We start from the raw sequence: 14043 nt of genomic DNA, 5'->3' as shown, positions 1-14043 counted from the left end.
CAGCAACTCAAGAGCTGCAACATGAACCCCAATTCCATAACATAATAATCTACCCATACAGTGGTATGCCCCAGATAATCCAGCCGGTTCCACATAGAAAAAAACATTAACATTGACCATAACAGGATGAAATTGGCCGAGATAATAAACAGTAACATGATTGATTTCCTCCGACTCTCCATCTCTGGGTCTCTGGGACTGTGCCCACTGCTGTGAGCCCGGAGTCTCCTGCGGACCCTGCTGCTCAGGACAATGTGTCTGACGGTGAGAACATTGAGCAGCAGAATCAGGGCGAATGGAACACACGGGGTTAGAATGTGGTGGAGGAACTCGATTGCTGTCCAGAACTGAGAGAACGCAACATCCCCTGGGACATGACAAAACCATGGCAGATTCATCAACCGATACTCACCTGAGAACATAAAATACCAGAAAATGTTCTTCAAACAGCTCAGCACAGTCGTTGTAGCCAGGACCACAGCCGCCGTTTTCTGGCTGCAATGTTTACTTTTCAGCTTCGGGCAACAAATGGCCACAAATCCTTGCCCACAGTGCCCGTCTCTATCCTTACCCGCAGAGCCCACCCGCATCCCTATCTTCAGAGCCCGACTCCATTCCTGCCCACAAAGCCCAGCCCCATTCTGACCCACAGAGACAGTCTCCATCCTTACCCACAGAGACCGTCTCAATCCTTTCCCACAGAATACACCCCATCCTTACCCACAGAGACCGCCTCTATCCTTACCCACAGAGCCCGTCTCTATCCTTACCCACAGAGCCCGTCTCTATCCTTACCCACAGAGCCCGTCTCCATTCTTATCCACGGAGCCCGTCTCCATCCTTACCCACAGACCCCTCCCCTCCTGACACCATCCTCACACATTCTCAGCGTTTACCCCCCAGTAATGGTAAAGCGAGTTCGGGAGGCACAGTCGCCGCTCTGTAATGCCACCTTTCTAATTCTGCTGAGCCCCTCCCACAAAAAAAAATATGAATGAGATCAACTTATCCACGCCCTTTATGAACGATTTCGGTAGAACTGCGGGCAGCACTGGCAGAGAAACAGCGGTAACATATTCACTTTGACAGCCTGTTCCCGGCCTGCCAATGGCAACGAAAGAATGTTCCACCTTGTCAAATCAGCATTCACACCCCCCACCAAGATGGGTTACAGTTTCCTCTAACAAGTCCCGAAAGACGTGCTTGTTAGGTGAATTGGACATTCTGAATTCTCCCTCAGTGTACCCGAGCAGGCGCCGGAGTGTGGCGACAAAGGGTGTTTGTGAAACTGGAGGCCTGTGACCAGCTCAGTGTCGCAACATCAGTGCTGGCTCCATTGTTATTTGTTAGTTATCCTTCTGATTTGCATGAGCATTTAGGAGGCATGGTGAGTAAGTTTGTAGATTGGTGGCATTGTGGACATTGAGGAAGGTTATCTCAGATTGAAACTGGACATTAATCAATTGGGCCAGTGAGCCGAGGAATAGCAGATGGCGTTTTATATAGACAAATGTTAGGTGTTGCATTTTGGGAGATCGAATCATGGCAGGACCTGCTCAGTTAATGGTAGGGAGTTGGGAAGAGTTAGACAACAACGTGATCTACGAATGCAAATTCATCGCTCCTTGAAAGTGGAGTCCCAGGAGGACAGAGGGGCGAAGAAGGCATTCGGCATGCTTTGTTTCATAGGTTAGAAAATTGAATACAGAAGTTGGGACATCTTGCTGAATTTGTACAAGACATTCGTAAGGCCACACTTGGAATACTGTGTACAGTTTGGTCCCCCTGTTATAGAAAGGATATTATTAAACTAGAAAGTGTAAAGAAAAGATTTGGTGGGATGCTGCCGGGACTTGATGGTTTGAATAATAAGGAGAGGCTGGGGAGACTGGGACTTTTTCCGTGGAGCATAGGAGGCTCAGGGATGAACTGATTGAAGTCTACTAAATAATGAGGGCATAGATAAGATAGATAGTCAACCTGTTTTCCAAAAGGTAGTGGGTCTAAAACTATAGTGGAGAGGTTTATGGTGAGAGGGGAGAGATACTAAATAATCCAGAGAGGCAATGTTTTAACACAGAAGATGGTGATTGTCTGGAAACAGCTGCCAGATGCAGCAGTAGTGGCGGATACAGGTTTGTCCTTTTACAAACATTTAGACAGTTATTTGGCTAAGGTGGGTAGAACGGGACAGGGATCAAATGCGGGCAATTGGGGCCAACGTAGTGGGTAAACTTGTGTGGCATGGGCAAGTTGGAGGGACGGGCCTGTTTCCATGGTATCAACATTCATGATTCTGAATCTATCAGCATGCCTGCTTCTTCTCGGCCAATTTGTAGATGGGACATGTAGCGCCCATTGATTCTGACCAGATGTTCCAAGAGTCGGTTAATGAGTTTGGTTTGATGTCAATTTCAATCCCATGCGTCCTGCAATGATAGTTGGGTTTTTCCTCTACAGTGGAATATTTTATCTCCACCAAAATCGCTCAGCTGCCCTTCACCTGTTTCTTCGGTCTCTTGCTTCGCAACAACATCATTGTTGAACAGTTTGAGTTCACGGCCACAAACGGAGCTCTCCGTTCTTACCAGCTGTGTTCCTCGTTATCCATAAGGGTTCGTTCATTCCGGGTTCTGAAATTCAGTTTGGGTTTGATAATCTGACCCCAGGTAAATGAGTTACTGGTTGTTGCCACTTTCGGATCGGAACAGACTATTTTCGGCACCTTTTTCTTCCATGTTCTCATACATGGTGAGCAGAGAGCAGGCTGGAGGGCTGCTCAGTCATGACGGTAGCAGGCGAAACGCTCTTTTGTTCTTATCTCAAGAGCTAGAAGATTGAATAAAACTCCACCACCAACGTTCCGGTCTGAAGTTCGGGTCTTGGCGATCTAACTGTCCTTTCTGATGGTCACAGAGGATTTTCTGTGTGTAGGGTAGGTGCTGGTTTGCTCTGAGTAGACGCCTGATGCAGGGTGTGCTGAATGTATGAATTTCAGATATATTATATTTTGTGTATTTGGTGCAGTAAGGGTTAAAACTCTTGTGTCGTTCGTGTGTAGAACGGCTGCGTCATAGTTTCGAAAACAAAAAATTCAGATTTGCAAGACAGCGAGAATTTTGGGCAACAACAGATGCAATGAAGGTTTTGTAAACGTTTGGGCTAATGGATTTTTGTTTCTATCAAGATGTTTCCGTCTGGAATAGTTAATCAGCAACGTTCTGTTCAGTTTAGTGAGATGATGTCGGAAATGGGTGGAGCCAGAACCAGTTTACGAGGCAGTCAGGTGCTAAGGGTCAGGTTTTGTTCCTGGTTGGAAGTTGAGCTGTCAAAATTTTGTGAAAAAATAAAGACGAGATTTTGAATTAATCTGACCGTGCTCGTTCTTTAAAGAAGTCTCAAAACATCTCTCTTTCTCAAACTAAAGTTTTCAAGACAGCTCTGTACAGTCCGTATTTCTGACTGCAAACAGTGAACTGGGATCTGAGATTGTTTCGTTGTTTGAGTGGGAAGATAGAGCAGTGACGGGCTATTGTGGCACCGTATTGATTAGCATTTCTGAAGGGGCAATCGAACGCTATTTTCTTGTTTGATGCTAAATATGCTTGTTTTACTTTTAGCAATAAAGCTAGCTTTAGTATACCATTTCCATATTTTCCGAACATTGTTCCTGGAGCGTATCCTTTCAGCACTGTTTAGACTATTGAGATAAGATTTTGTGGTTTCTGTCCAGTATTCAACCACAGTTGGGTCTGGTGCGGATCGTCATAGCGACATTTATGAGGTGGATCGGCCGTTGCAGATCAGAAGACAGCGGGTCGTTAATCGAGGGTCGGTCCAGTTCCTGTGACAATGCGAACATCGATCACGGTGAAACGCCCACTGATGCAGTTTTCATCACACCGGGCAGACATTGACCTATACGGGTAACGTCCACCTCATCCGACGTTAGGGAGTTGTTTTACTTTGCAATTGTCTGGTTCCTCCCTTCCAAAATGGGACGGCCCGCTAGCACAGTTGATAGCAGTGTTGCTTTACAGCTCTAGGGTCCTGGTTCGATTTCCTTCTTGGGCAACTGTCTGTGCAGATTCATCCCTTTCCACTCTTTCTGCGTGGTTTTCCTCCGGGTGCTCCAGCTTCCTCCCACATGTCCCGATAGACGTGCTATTCGGTGAATTGGACATTCTGAATTCTCATTCCGTGTACCCGGACAGGCGCCGGTGTGTGGCGACTAGGGGTTCATCACAGTAACTTCATTGCAGTGTTGATGTAAGCCTACTTGTGATACGAATAAAGATTATTGTTAAAAGACAGGTGTGGATCATCCTGTGGAAGCATTCCCCTGTTAACCCCCGTTTGACTCATGTTTTCTCTCTCTTTCTTCCTATTGTATGTTTGCTCGTGGCTGAGACAATTGAGAAAATAGTGACCCAGATTGAGTTGCCAAAAGTGAATCTTACATTACTCCTGCAGTACAAATTGAAGGGGTGAGCACAGGAAGTGAATGCTTCCTTGTCACAGGAGGTCTATAAGAGTTATGAGGCGGCAAGAAAGGTTCATGTAGATGGACACGAATTGATTCCGGAAGTATACAGGAAAGAATTTTGGAATTTAGGGATACAGCCAGGACAGATTTAACCAGAATTTCAAAGGGATAAACGTAAACATTTTAATAGATAGGTACCATTGCGAGATGAAACTGCCTTTGAGGCTCTGGGAGAGGTCGTTGTCTTCGAGGAGCTGAAGAATTGGTGACCTTCAATAATGAAACCCATGTTGAAGATCAGATGGTGCAATCTGCTGGCCAAACAGCAACAATGGCTGACAAGTATGCACCAATCCAGTGATTTTCAAAGTGGGGGTCGTGAACCACGGATGGGTCGGAGGATCGTGGCACATGGGTCGCCAAAAGGACACCGAAAAAAATTCTCAATGATCGCCTGACCATTTTTCCATTTTCTCACGAGGTAAAATCTCACTGCAGTACAGTGTATGGCAACACCGGACTGATGTAGAACATTGGACCATGGACACCCTTGCCACTTTGGTCGAAAATATAGTTGGTGCCGTTTGCAGATTGGGCGGCCTTTCCATCTACTGTGTTCAGAGTGTGGATCTGTATAAATTTCTTAATTTCAGTGTGTCACTAACAAACCCCGTGTGTGCTTTACCATTCTCTGAGTTAACCCTGACCTACAGTCTCCATCAACCGGACTAGCCCCTATCTCCACTCCTTTAATTTCTGAATTGCCTCTCTGCACCTGGGCTCGTGTCCTTCAATCTCTTTTTCTTGTATTTTGCAATGAATTTGGACTAGCTAATTATTTGTTTTACCAATTCAGGGACAATTTCGCGTGACTAATCCACTTTTCCTGCCCATTTTAGGGTTGTGGAGGTGAAACCCAGGCAAACCAGGGGAGAATCTGCAACCTCCACACGGAGAGGGACCCGGGGCCGGAATCGAACCCAGGTCCTTAGTGGTTTGAGGCAGCAGTGCAGATCAATGCGCCACGGTGTCGCCCATTCTCCTTTAAAAACGCTTAACTTTTCATCTCCTCTTCAGCCTCTATCCACCCCGTCTTCCGAGATACTCGTCTCCAAGCATCCATCTCTGCCGTGTGACTACATGGACTTCATCAGCTGAATTTTTTCATCGACAGCAAGGACTTTTGCTTCTAACTTTATCAGATCTCCAATTGTTCGCCAAAGATTGCATTAACTGTGGACAAAGCTACACTCACATATACAGTGCCTGGTAAAATGTCGCAGGTGGATGGAATGGAATGTGCCTACACATTTTGCACATTGTTCAACTGAGCTGTGCCCAACATTGTTTTTTTAAATGTTTTCAGTATGTTGTATGTTTACATGGGAAACGGTATTGACAGGCGTCCAGTGATATGCTGTCTGGCGGCGCTTTGAATTCACCCGTTAGGGCTCCTCTTTCTGAAGTGCGAGGTTTATGTTTAATTTCCAATCCGATGTCATGTTAGGCTTTGAATGAATGTGTACGACGTTGTTAAAACTAAACAATATTGAGCCTGTTAAAATTTCCAGCGCTTGTAAGCATTTTTCCAAATGCTAATAATTGCTGTGAAGAAATTAAATAATCAAATGACCCTCAGTTGTAGCCTTGAGCAATGTGTCAGGATATTACTGTCCTCCATGGTGAAACAGCAGTGCAAATTACAATGTTTACATTTAATGATATAGAAGTGCCAACAATGAGTGCGACGTTTTGAACAGTAACTGTGCAGAATCTGTGCTGACTGTGGTGTGGGTCGCGAGAGTTGGCCATTCTATAAAAATTGGTTGCCGGAAAAAATAAGTTTCAGAAACACTAGTGTAGATGCACTGACCAATCAAGTGACGCTATGATGTTTTTTTGCCACACTACTGCCAGGTTGTTGATGTCATGCTCCAGGCATTAGTAATCATTTGGAAGGTCAGTTCGAGGGCTTCTGCCATCTGTTGCTGAATGGAACATCTGAAGTGGAACCTCTGGACCATAATGGATTCTAAAGATTTATCCTGTTTTATTCTCTGTGCCATTGCACACAGGAGGTGGTTTGGCAATTATGGGATGGGCAATATCTAGTCATGTAAAATACACATCCCGTGAAATATAAAATGAATGTCTGTGTCCTCATTATGGTGATGATATGAAGGGCACAGCAGAACTCCATGTCTACTCCATGGACCCCTGCTCCAGCTGTACAAGAAGCTTCACTCCGAGCCGTTCAGGAACCACAAGTATTGTTTTATCACATCGATGGTGGCCCTGGTGGTGCCATTGCACTTGCATGCACGTGTTATTTTCACATGATTGGTTTTCAGGGGGGGGGGGGGGGGATTTGCACCATGAAACGAAGGGGCACCCTTCATGGTGGCGGAGCGGTGGGTCCATGGTTAGAACTGGTGCCTCACAACAACAGGGACCAGAGTTCGATTCCGGCTGTCTGGTGAGAGTATGCAATTCCCTCGTCTTCATGGGTTTCGTCCAGGTGCGCCGTTGTCCTCTCACGATACAATGATGTGCAGGTTAGGTGGACTGTATATGCTCAATTGTCCCAGGGGGTGTTGCAATGCTGGAGTGGGGGATTTAGCACAGTTGAGAGTGCTCTCAGAGGGTCGGCGCAGACTAGATTGGCCGAATGTCCTCCTACTCCCCTTTAGGGATTCTATGATTCTGTATCTGAGAAACTATCCTCTGGGCGCCGTGAGGGTCTGACGAAGTTGGGAGTGACTGACTGTTCCTGAATGAAGGAGTGGAGACTGCTGCCAGGATACTGGACATTCGCCAACATGATGTACTACACATGGTCACACACCAACCGTACATTAATGGAGTGAGTGTTCATTCAGTTCCTCTGCCTCTCCCCATTGACACGGCGACGCGGAAGAGGCGCAGGCACCATCAGGAATTCCACTATCCAGGGAATACCAAGTGATCTCTCATCCTGATTTTCCAGGCTAAGGGAGAAAACATACTTTATCAGTAAGTGTGTCGAGGACGGTGTACCAAAGATACGGCCGTTCCGCACTCGGACACCCTGGCTCAGTCAAGAGGTCCACTCCCTGCTGAAATCCCCGACCGAGTCGTTCAGGTCTGACGACCCTGACCTATATGAGAATCCTCGGTACAACGTACGGAAAGCCATCAGGGACGCCAAAAGTTAGCACCGCATCAAACTAGAATCTCAGGTCAACGGCAGTAACCCACGACGACTCTGATAAGGCCTACACGAGATGACAGGCTACAAAGCAAAGCCAGATCGACTATCTGGGGCTGGGCTATCCCTCCCCGATGATCGAACAGGTTCTGTGCCCGCTTTGAGCTGTCAGCCAATGCATCTGTGCCAGCCGCCCCAACAGCCATGGACACGCTCATACCCACTATTACAGCCTCAGAGGTAAGAGCTTTCTTCTTGAAAATGATTACGTGGAAAGTAAAGGGCGCCAACGTAGTCCCTGGGTGAGCACTCAATGCCCGCATAGACCAGCTGGCGAGATTATTCGCAGATATCTTCAACACCTCACTCCTTCGCCCCGAGGTCATCACCTCCGTCAAGTAGACCACCATTATACCAGTAGCCAAGAAGACAAGGTAGAGTGCCTCAACCACTACCGACTGGTGGCCCTGACGTCTGTTATCATGAAATGCTTCCAGCACTCGTCATGAGACCGTTATTGATGTGGGCATCAACCCCGAAGAAGTGGGTCACTGCAGAAAAGTCATTTCTTTTTGAGCAAAACCAAGGGGCAAATTAAGACATGTTGCTGAGACAGGCAGGGCGTGCTGAGTCTAAGAAACAATTCCTGTCACGAACAAGGAGAATAAATCTGATGATCAGAAATCCACAAGTTGAATATGACAAAGAAATGAAATAAATGAAAGTGAGCAAACCCATTTCAATAGAACTCGTTCTCATTGTTAACGGGCGATCAGTAAGTTCGATGCAAGGATGTCCACCATAGTTGTGGGATAACAAACATTGTGATATTATCAAGGAAGAATGAAGCCTTTGAATTTGACAAGTAGAAACACCAAACTAGCGACGGATGCAAGGGAAAGCTTGAGGATTCATCGAACAACCGCAATTCTAGTGTCATTCAAAGAACATAGAAAATTCCAGCACAGGAACAGGCCCTTCGGCCCTCCCACCCTGCGCCGATCCAGATCCTTTATCTGAACCTGCCTTCTATTATCCAAGGATCTACATCCCTCTGCCCCCGCCCGTTCATATATCTGTCTAGATGCACCTTAAATGATGCTATCATGCCCGCCTCTACCACCTCCGCTGGCAAAGCGTTCCAGGCACCCACCACCCTCTGCGTAACAAACGTTCAACGCACATCTCCCTTCAACTTTCCCCCTCTCACATTGAAATCGTGACCCTTTGTAATTGACACCCCCACTCTTGGAAAAAGCTTGTTGCTATCCACCCTGTACATACCTCTCATAATTTTGTAGACCTCAATCATATCCCCCCCCCCCGCAACCTCCATCTTTCCAACGAAAACATTCCTCATCTACTCAACCTTTCGTCATAGCAAACACCCTGCATATCAGGCAACATCCTGGTGAACCTCCTCTGCACCCTCTCTGAAGCTTATCATAGAATTTACAGTGCAGAATGAGGCCATTCGGCCCATCGAGTCTGCACCGGCTCCTGGAAAGAGCACCCTAGCCAAGGTCAACACCTCCACCCTATCCCCATAACCCAGTAACCCCACCCAATCCAACACTAAGGGCAATTTTGAACACTAAGGGGAATTTATCATGGCCAATCCACCTAACCTGCACATCTTTGGACTGTGGGAGGAAACCGGAGCACCCGGAGGGAACGCACGCACACACGGGGAGGATGTGCAGACTCCACACAGACATTGACCCAAGCCGGAATCGAACCTGGGACCCTGGAGCTGTGAAGCAATTGTGCTATCCAAAATGCTACCGTGCTGCCCTACCTCTCCGTACCCCACCTCTTCATTAACCCGAGGAAGGAGCACTGCTCCGAAAGCTAGTGATTCTTAACAAACCTGTTGGACTTTAAACTGGTGTTGTTAAACTGTTTACCAAATTCCCGGCTGAGCACTGAAATGTCATAATATTCAAGACAAGTGTCAAGAGCTGGGACTCGCGGCACTAGTGTGGGTTAGATGATGTTTATCTTTTTTCCCTGCAGGCTTGTTTGGTCCAAGGGCCTTTTCTGTACTGTCCGATTCTTTGAAGGCCATCCCGCCCTTTCCAGAATGAAGCAAATAATCGTGACCGAAAGGAATCATGTCAAATCAGACCAACTTGGAAGTCACACGTGCTTGCCATCCGTCCATTGATTCTGTCTACACGTCGCACTGCCTCAGGACGGCAGACAGCATTGGCAAAGACCCCTCCAGACCCTTCCATCAGGCAGCAGATACAGAAGTCTGAAGACTCACACATCCAGACATAGGAACAGACCTTTCCCTCGAGATAATCTAGTCCACTCCTCCACCATACCCAGTACCTCTCCAGGCACCCATGGCACCGTCCCATGCAATCGCTGAAGGTGTCACACCTGCCCCTTTCCCTCTTCCATGCTTAACATCCCAGGCCCAAAACACTCATTCCAGGTTAAGCAGCGTTTCACTTGCAGCTCTTCTAATCTGGTCTATTGCATTCGCTGCTCCCAATATGGTCCTCCCTATATCGGAGACGCCAAACGCAGACTGTGTGAAAGCTTTGCTGAGCACCTTCGGTCTGTGCGCATTCAGGACCTGGATTTCTCGTTGCTTGCTATTTTAACACAAGACCCTACGCCCATGATCACATGTCTGTCCTTAGCCTGATACAATGTTTCAGTGAAGCGCGGCGCAAGCTCGAGGAACAACATTGCATCTTCCAGTTAGGCACGCTCTAATCTTCCGGTCTCAACATCGATTTCAACAACTTCAGATGATTAGCTCTACCCCACCTAGACCCATTTGTTATCATCCCATTTATTTCAACTGTCTCTTACCATTTCTTTCTTTCTTGTCTTTCTTAATACATACTTAATCCCAACGCCAATCTTATCCACATTTCCTTACCCCTTCTCCCCTTTGCATCTCCCTTCCCTTCCCCCCGCATCTCCATCTGTCACAGTTTAGCCTCTGATGCTAGTTTATCTCCTGTTTGGTCTCTCACATCTTTTGTTCTTTCTGGGGACTGCCATTAAAGCTCTTTCCCCTTGGTTTCAGTGGCTATTGCACGCCGTTTCCCTTGGTTTCTGTGGCTGTTAGCACCCCGTTTCCCTGGGTTTCTGTCGCTGTTAGCACCCCTTTTCCCTGGGTTTCTGTCGCTGTTAGCACCCCTTTTTCATTGGTTTCTGTGGCTATTGCACGCCGTTTCCCTGGGTTTCTGAGGCTGTTAGCACCCCGTTTCCCTGGGTTTCTGTGGCTATTAGCACCCCGTTTCCCTGGGTTTCTGTCGCTGTTAGCACCCCGTTTCCCTGGGTTTCTGTGGCTATTAGCACCCCGTTTCCCTGGGTTTCTCTGGCTGTTAGCACCCCGTTTCCCTGGGTTTCTGTCGCTGTTAGCACCCCGTTTCCCTGGGTTTCTGTCGCTGTTAGCACCCCTTTTCCCTGGGTTTCTGTCGCTGTTAGCACCCCTTTTTCCTTGGTTTCTGTGGCTATTGCACGCCGTTTCCCTGGGTTTCTGTGGCTGTTAGCACCCCGTTTCCCTGGGTTTCTGTGGCTGTTAGCACCCCTTTTCCCTGGGTTTCTGTGGCTGTTAGCACCCCGTTTCCCTGGGTTTCTGTGGCTGTTAGCACCCTGTCTCCCTGGGTTTCTGTGGCTGTTAGCACCCCGTTTCCCTGGGTTTCTGTGGCTATTAGCACCCCGTTTCCCTGGGTTTCTGTCGCTGTTAGCACCCCGTTTCCCTGGGTTTCTGTCACTGTTAGCACCCCGTTTCCCTGGGTTTCTGTGGCTATTAGCACCCCGTTTCCCTGGGTTTCTGTGGCTGTTAGCACCCCGTTTCCCTGGGTTTCTGTCGCTGTTAGCACCCTGTTTCCCTGGGTTTCTGTGGCTGTTAGCACCCTGTCTCCCTGGGTTTCTGTGACTGTTAGCACCCTGTCTCCCTGGGTTTCTGTGACTGTTAGCACCCCGTTTCCCTGGGTTTCTGTCGCTGTTAGCACCCCGTTTCCCTGGGTTTCTGTCGCTGTTAGCACCCCGTTTCCCTGGGTTTCGGTCGCTGTTAGCACCCCGTTTCCCTATGTTTCTGTGGCTGTTAGCACCCTGTCTCCCTGGGTTTCTGTGACTGTTAGCTCCCTGTTTCCCTGGGTTTCTGTGGCTGTTAGCACCCCGTTTCCCTGGGTTTCTGTCGCTGTTAGCACCCCGTTTCCCTGGGTTTCTGTGGCTATTAGCACCCCGTTTCCCTGGGTTTCTGTCGCTGTTAGCACCCCGTTTCCCTGGGTTTCTGTGGCTATTAGCACCCCGTTTCCCTGGGTTTCTGTGGCTGTTCGCACCCTGTTTCCCTGGGTTTCTGTGGCTGTTAGCACCCTGTCTCCCTGGGTTTCTGTGACTGTTAGCACCCCGTTTCCCTGGGTTTCTGTCGCTGTTAGCACCCCGTTTCCCTGGATTTCTGTCGCTGTTAGCACCCCGTTTCCCTGGGTTTCTGTCGCTGTTAGCACCCCGTTTCCCTGGGTTTCTGTCGCTGTTAGCACCCCGTTTCCCTGGGTTTCTGTCGCTGTTAGCACCCAGTTTCCCTGGGTTTCTGTGGCTGTTAGCACCCCGTTTCCCTGGGTTTCTGTGGCTGTTAGCACCCCGTTTCCCTGGGTTTCTGTGGCTATTAGCACCCCGTTTCCCTGGGTTTCTGTGGCCATTAGCACCCCTTTTCCCTGGGTTTCTGTGGCTGTTAGCACCCCGTTTCCCTGGGTTTCTGTGGCTGTTAGCACCCTGTCTCCCTGGGTTTCTGTGGCTGTTAGCACCCTGTTTCCCTGGGTTTCTGTGACTGTTAGCACCCCGTTTCCCTGGGTTTCTGTCGCTGTTAGCACCCCGTTTCCGTGGGTTTCTGTGGCTATTAGCACCCCGTTTCCCTGGGTTTCTGTGGCCATTAGCACCTCTTTTCCCTGGGTGTCTGTGGCTATTAGCACCCCGTTTCCCTGGATTTCTGTGGCTGTTAGCACCCCGTTTCCCTGGGTTTCTGTGGATGTTAGCACCCCGTTTCCCTGGGTTTCTGTGGCTATGACTCATCTTTCATTCTCACTCCACGGTATAAAAGTTTCCCACGGTCTCTGACTGTTAGCGTGGACAAAGAGTCATTGGACTCAAAACGGTAACTCTTTTCTCTCCCTGCAGATGCTGCCAGACCTGCTAAGGTTTTCCAGCGTTTTCTCTTTCGTTTCAGATTCCAGCATCCGCAGTAATTTGCTTTTAAACAGTTTATTCCCCACAGCTACTCGGCTGCTGAACGACTCTCCCATGGACAGACATGTTCCCTGTAAGAACGCTATTGATGACGCACTATACTGCTTTGCTCATGTACTGCATGTTTGGTCCATGTTCCGAACTGGAACCAATCACTAGTTGTTAACGTACCATTTGACTCTGTCGATTATTCTTCTGCCTACTATGTGCGTACTGTGTACATTCCCTTGGCTGCACAAAACATGCTTTTCACTGTAGTCCGGTTCATGTGGCGATAAATATCAATCAAAGCTTCGATCATGCCTTATCAGAAAAGATGGGTTCCGTGGTGAGACCAGAATCTGACTCTGCGCTTCCCCGGTGGTAATTCCACCCCCACCAATACAGCCGCTATAGCAGGAGTTAAACAGGGAACACTCTGTTCAAACAAAGATGGGAATGTTGGTCATAAACTACATTTGGTGACGCAGCATTGATAAGGACATTGACGTTTTCTGCCAGGCACAGCAAACGTCTCCACCCAGGACGGACCGTTCGTTGACAAGGTTAATTTTGATTTCGCTGGTGCTTTCTTCGGCAGAATGTTCCTGCACCGAGTGACCGCCCAGTCCAAGTGGTGGGATGATTAGGGCATCGGGACAGTATCCTCAGCAGCCACCGTAGACACTCTACATTGAATGGCTGTGATCCAAGGACACCCTGGGCATTAGTGTCCTACAATGGCGCTGCATTCACCAAGGGATATTTTCAACGCTGTGTCAAACCAAATGACATCCACTACATCCAAACAGCTCCGTATCGCCCGGCCTTGGGCGGGTTAGCAGCGGTCAGCTCAGCCATTCAGTTCGCAGTGAAGAAGCAACCAAACAGACCATTGCGCATTAAATTGGTAAATGTCCTTCTCTCGGAGAACGCTCCACGTCACGCCCCCCTCCCCCCGCCCCTGCCCCCCGCTCTTCCCACTACTCGACTCACGCCCGCAGAGTTATTAATTGGTCAGCACGAGCAGACTCGATTAGCCCTCGTTTTCCCCAATCATGCAATAAGGCGAAAGGTGCATTGGGCTCCCAATACTGGCAGCGTGACTCGGCAAAGGGAGACATGTTATTTAAACTCGGTGACCTGGTCTGAGAAATAAACTGCTTCAGACCCACTG

This window comes from Scyliorhinus torazame, chromosome 23 (assembly GCF_047496885.1).
Source record: "Scyliorhinus torazame isolate Kashiwa2021f chromosome 23, sScyTor2.1, whole genome shotgun sequence".
NCBI classification, from domain to species: Eukaryota; Metazoa; Chordata; class Chondrichthyes; order Carcharhiniformes; family Scyliorhinidae; genus Scyliorhinus; species Scyliorhinus torazame.
This window is presented reverse-complemented; position numbering follows the sequence as displayed.